Source organism: Rhea pennata, chromosome 3, assembly GCF_028389875.1.
Source record: "Rhea pennata isolate bPtePen1 chromosome 3, bPtePen1.pri, whole genome shotgun sequence".
Taxonomy (NCBI): Eukaryota; Metazoa; Chordata; class Aves; order Rheiformes; family Rheidae; genus Rhea; species Rhea pennata.
This window is the reverse complement of record NC_084665.1, coordinates 4,040,702-4,046,701: the sequence shown is the minus strand read 5'-3', so window position 1 is coordinate 4,046,701 and position 6,000 is coordinate 4,040,702.

Below are 6,000 nucleotides of genomic sequence, written 5' to 3'. Positions count from 1 at the left end.
GATTCTACCTATATTGTACCTGCTCTATACTTGCTGTATTTCTTAAGAATTTTCTAGGTAATTAAAATTAAAACTAATGAGATCCAAACTCCCATCTAGACTTCTCCTCAGCTAGGTGATTCCTAACTAAAGCACAAAGCTTTACTGTAGAGACAGAGGATGTTAAAATAAGAAAAAAAGTAGAGGGATTCTTAAGTCTGTGTCAGGGATGATAACATATACTCTCAAGGAAGGAAATAACATTATAGGACACCTTATTGAATAAACCTGACTGGTTAAGCGGAAAGACTCAGGCAATCAGACAAGGAATTGGGCATGGTTGAACCTAATTGGATAGATTGCATAGATTAGAAATATCTGTAATTATAGGAGAGTTCCTAAAATATTTTTTCAAATGTCAGATTACTCCAGAGATGACCAACAACCCTGACCTTCCGGTTGGGAGTCACAGAACTTATGCCACAGGCTTCTGAGCGCTCCAAGGGAGTCAGCAGCTGGGAAATGACCATGATTCCCATCACAGCAGTGTGGCAGCTGTATGGACAAGTCTCAGAGCAGCCCAGAAGTACCTCGTTTTGCAGCCCCTCATGGATCTCCTATAAATTACCTAGATTTGCGTTATCCAGTGACAGGCCTCCTCCCGCCTCCCAGTTTTCCCCAGGCCAACACAGCTCTCCTGCCCATCTGGTGACACTGGTGCGGTTTTGGGGCAGTCTCTGAACTTCCTTGAGAGCTGCAAGGGACTCGCATCTTACAGGGCAGGCCAGACACAACTGCATTACTTACTTCTGGAAAAAAAAAATATATATTTGTAGGAAGAGTATGTAATGGTTCAGAAGCGGGCTTTGCAAACCAATTCTGCAATGAATGTATTTCACTTTGATCACCCCTTCTAGCCCATAACAGAATTGAGGCAGTATTTTGTTTTGCAGAAATGAGTACCTTCAAGACCTGCAGTGGATTTATTATTTCTGCTAGAGCTTGCACTTCCTTTCTGATCCACTGCTGTAAAATCCAGAGGGACAGAACAGCGCAGCAAATTACTGCAAAGATGTAGTGTGACATAGGAAGAGTCAGACGTGTTATGTGTGAACAATATGACAAAAGGAAAAGCCATCTGAAAATAAATGAAAAAATTAATAATCAAAAGGGTGTCTAATTCTTATCCGGGCACTTGTTTGCTCACTCTGTGAATTAGGACCATCAGGCCAGGCCACGTAAAACTGGAAGGAACCCTGGGTCCAAAATTCAGTACTTCTTGAGGAAGCTGCCAGAACTGACTACGCTGGAGAAAAAAGTGATTTCACCATAGAACAAGGGAGGCATAACACTCATTTCACTTCATTCCTGAAACCAGGGCACCACAATTTGGGCCAAACCTTCATATCCACTCCACGCGTGGTCTTGTCCCTGAAACAACTAGTCAGTTCATACAAGGCAGCGGTCCTGTAATGTGGGCATCCGGTAATGGACTGAAGCCTTATATCGTTCTGCATAGATGACAAAACTGCTGTCAGGGGAGAATAACCCCCATCGCCCCAACATTAAAACCAGCAACAGCATGTACTGCCTAATGGGAGTCACACACACATATGGAACAGAGAAACTCCATTGTTATGCATTTCCATGTAAACTGTGGCTTATAGTTAATGGCATACAGACTCAAGGGATAATGTACAGAATTTATAAAATGAAAGTCTCAAAAAAATCACTTTGGTAACAGAAACTGTTTTTTCAACTGCAAGCTATGAACACTTGACATAAAAACAGTCCATCCAGCAATCACTGAGTATGTTGGAGAAAAACAGCGAATGACTGCACTTGGAGAACTTCATACTAGTTTGATCATTGATTCTTCAGTAACCTATTTAGCACTGCAGGCCAAACACTCTCCTAGAACAGATGTATCAACCAAAAGCTAAGCCTACTTTAAATAAATAAGCAGCGAGGATTTTCCTTCTCCAGAACGCCTGATCAAAAGGCTGTCTTCGCTAACCATCGGCTGCTTTGTTTTTGGTAACTGACAGAATACTTTACTAATTTACACCGTAGCATGTGAGAGTTCTAGCAACTCTAGATCTTCAAACGCAGGTCAGTTTTCGTCCCTGACGAAAGAAATAATCATCTACCGGATATATAGTAGATTAATATTTGTCAGACTTTCAAAACAATCCGAAAACCTATTCTTTCCTGTTCTTTAAAGAGCCTTATAACTTGTTTTCTCATAAAGGACAAAAAAAATTCCAGAAACTAAGAGAGCAGAACAGAAAACCTATTTCTCACTCCTTGATAGCCTGGAGCTGTAATACAGCAGAATTGATAGATTAAGAAAAAGAAGAAGAGAAAAGAAAATGCGGCTGCTCTAATTTTTAAGAGCTGTTTCTCATTCTATCCTCATTTATATCTTTTCTCCATGTATAAACAGTGAGGTAGCAGAGGGTACATCTGAGCTGCGAGGATCGCCCAAGACGTGTGTCTCCCTTAGGACAGTGAAAAAATAGAGAAAAGCTCTGTGGCTTGGATGCAGCCGCTGTGCGAATGGATGTGCAGACGAGGCGGGGCTGCTTCAAGAGCCCTCCCGCTCTCAGCGCAAGCCTCCCGCGCGCAAGCCAGCGCAGTCCGCAAGTGCCCAGACCTCTTCCAGACCCAGGACCTCTGCCAGAACAGGACGCCTGCGAGCTGCCCCCATGCATCAGAGTACTCAGGCTAACCACTCCAGTTAGGATTTAAAGCAGAAATCCTACAACCACCACGGCCTTACACAACTGGGATTCACCTCTGGAATGCAGTTCACCCTGTGCACTGGAGAGCAGAAGACAGCTGGGGAATTAAGCCTACATTATAATACATATCGAAAAGAACGCCCTCCTGGTGGCAATCCCCTGCTTTCTGCGAGGGGGCGGAGGTGTAGGACTCACTACAGACCTCTGCAACTTGTAGCATGTTCACTGCCTGACCTAATTCTTCTAAATGACTGACCCGTTTTGGCTGATAATTTCCCTTAAATGCCCAGACACCAAGCAATGGAAAATTTCCTTTAAATGCCAGTTAATGAGCAATGGAAAATGTCATCATGATGAAGTTATGCAGGTATTTAAGTACTCTGCTGGATCAGGCCTTTGTGAGCTACATTATAGTTTCACATTTGACTTGATTTTCAGAGTGTGATAAATACAATAAAATGAACCTCTGTGATTAAAAAAAGAGAAAAAAATGAGATATATGTAAAAATTTTTAAAGCTTCTAAGGTTCTTGGATAGCATGGTGGTGAGAGGACAGAAAGAGAAAACGCAGAAGTATAAATCAGGCTATGCTTGTGTAAGTTACTGTGACATTTAATAACTCTCTACTAAAAATTCTCAAGCAAGGTTTTTTGGATATTTTTAAGGTCATGTATCATTTACTGTCTAGGTCAATTTACACCTCAGCAGAGAGTGCTGCAAACCCTTCCGGACAGCACTTTAAAAATAAAGGTATATGTAACTGTTTGGGCCGTATTTTCCTCACCAGTTTCTGCACTGTGAATATTTCACCCTGGAAAATTAAAGTAACATTCTGTAATAAGTGAACTCAGTATACTATTTCAACGCAAGTCAAGGGCAAGCTTTATAACTGGGCTATCAAAGTGCTATTAATAAAAGCAAAAATACATGAACGATGCCTAGGTATCCCTATGGATGGAAAAAAATATTGTCCATTAAGCTAACATTTCAGGTACCCTCACCGTTTTTCCCGCGGTCCCAATGAAGGCAACACAATATATTTATCTCTTGCAGTTAACTTGTATGAACTGTTACCATATACTGGTATAATTTAGTAAGCGCTCCAAGGCTTCTGAAGGGGATATATGGATGAGAAGGATTTTTGCCAAAAAAAAAAAAAAAAAAAAAAAAAAGGCTAAAGACGGTGGCTAGAGTATTCTACTCCCATACTAAGTTTTATACAGGTGTCCTAGTTTACTCCTGTTTTGGTCCACAGGGATGTATTTATAAATGTGTCTTATGTTAAGCATCTAAATCCACTTCTCTGTTTATACAGTTCCCCTCACCCTAACAGCTGATGGCTTTGTGGTTATCCGCTGGATAATCAGAGGTTTCAGAAGCACTATTATCTCCTTGCAAGAGATGTGGAGCCAGACTACTAGGACACAGCCACAAGGCACAAGGGCAGTGCTGCGCAGAAACATGAAAGAGCTGGCTAGAAGATTTCAGGTGCGAAAGCTACCTCATCCAACGCTCCTACACAGATGTCCGAGCATCTCCGAGCCATGCCTGCAGAAATACGTGGAATGACCGAGGGCAGTCTGCACCACACAGCGAAGCACGGCCGCAGACTCTTGCTCTCGGGACCATCGAAATCTCTTGAGGGCTCCTGCAGAACTACAGACCTAATGCACTAGTGCTAAAAACAAGTACATATTTTGCTTTTTTAGACATTTGCTTTTGTAGACAATCAAAGAAACAAACAGGATCTTACAGGTCCCAAGAGCCTGTGGCTTTCCTTGATTTCTGCCTTGCCAGAAGTCTAACTGTAGAGGAAGTGAAGGTAAAACTGTGACCCATTTATCAAACTTCCTTAGGTACACAGTATACATGGCAACTCACCTATATAAACTCTTCATTTAACAGTTCTTTCTGCAGGAACAAACAGTTACATGTTTAAAGAACCATATAACTGCACTGACTTGCAGAGTTTGTACCCAGATCGGTTTTTTTCCAAGTTATCCAAGAAATATTAGACTTGGAGAATTTTTCTTTTCACCTAGTATCAGATGTTCAAAATGCACCTGTACGTTTTCATTTGAGGCAAGGTATGAGTGTGTGTGTGTGAATTTTTTACTTCTTTTTCAGCATTTAAGGAAAACATACTTTTGAAATGAAACTGTAGTTTGGAAACAAAAAATACCAAGATAGTTCACTTTGAAAATGTCATAGACATTTAAAAACATTCTGGAAAAAGACAGTATTTCTCAAATTAAATTTATTATTTATAATAATTCCTATCCCCTCACAAATCTTCATATTTTCAGTAAAATTATTATCATCGATTTTCCTTTTCTTCTACCCTAGTAAGTATGAAAGATGAACTATAACATGAAGTCACTTCTCTTTGTTAATTAAATTGATGTGATCTTTTAGATTTCACTAATGATACATACTCTTTCCAAAATAAAAATGTTCTCTTTAAAGTTCTGTACTCAAAGGATTTCAGAGAGGAGGGTTTTTGCACGCATATTTTCAATGTTCTCATTACACTGTTGGACATTCGTTAGGAAATTTCTCAGATCTTCCTCATTTATTTCATTTCATTTTAGATCCTTGTCTCATAAAATACAGTCAAAAAGTCTCAGGCAGTTTATGATGCTATTAAAACTAAGACTAACTTTATTATTCAGTCAGCCTGTTCCATTATTTATCCCTCTTGATTTGAAAGTAGGACTCCAAACCACAGCACTAAGAGTTTGCTGCGAATCCCTGGAACGGAGCCTCACCACAATTAGCCATTGATCCAGCTGCTAGTACCATGACAAGGGAACACAAACTCCCTCCTCCTTGAGGCTATAGCTCCACAGAGAAACCCTTCAACATCACAGTCTTCCACCACTACATTTCTTAACTTAATAAACAGCATCAGCTCAAAGCTAAGTTCTTAAGCTGCGATGAGATACTCACATTTTTATTCATTAGGATATGGGATCTTTTTCATCATGGACCTGTTTGACTTCTCTATACGTGCAGATATTCATTTTTTTTGCCCAGTTTTGTTATGTTGCATATGCTGAAACTGATGTAACAAGATCTCTCATGCAGAACTAGATACACATTAAAAATGTTCTTTTTCAAAATTCTTTTACTGTAAGAGTAAAATCTCACTAACGTGTGAAAGACCTGGGGCGAATACTTGCATTTTATGAACAAGGTTAGTACACAATGAGCTATGAGAAAATCAGAAATCAAAGAGACAGCTCTGCAAAATTCACGGCACTCAATGAATGCGACA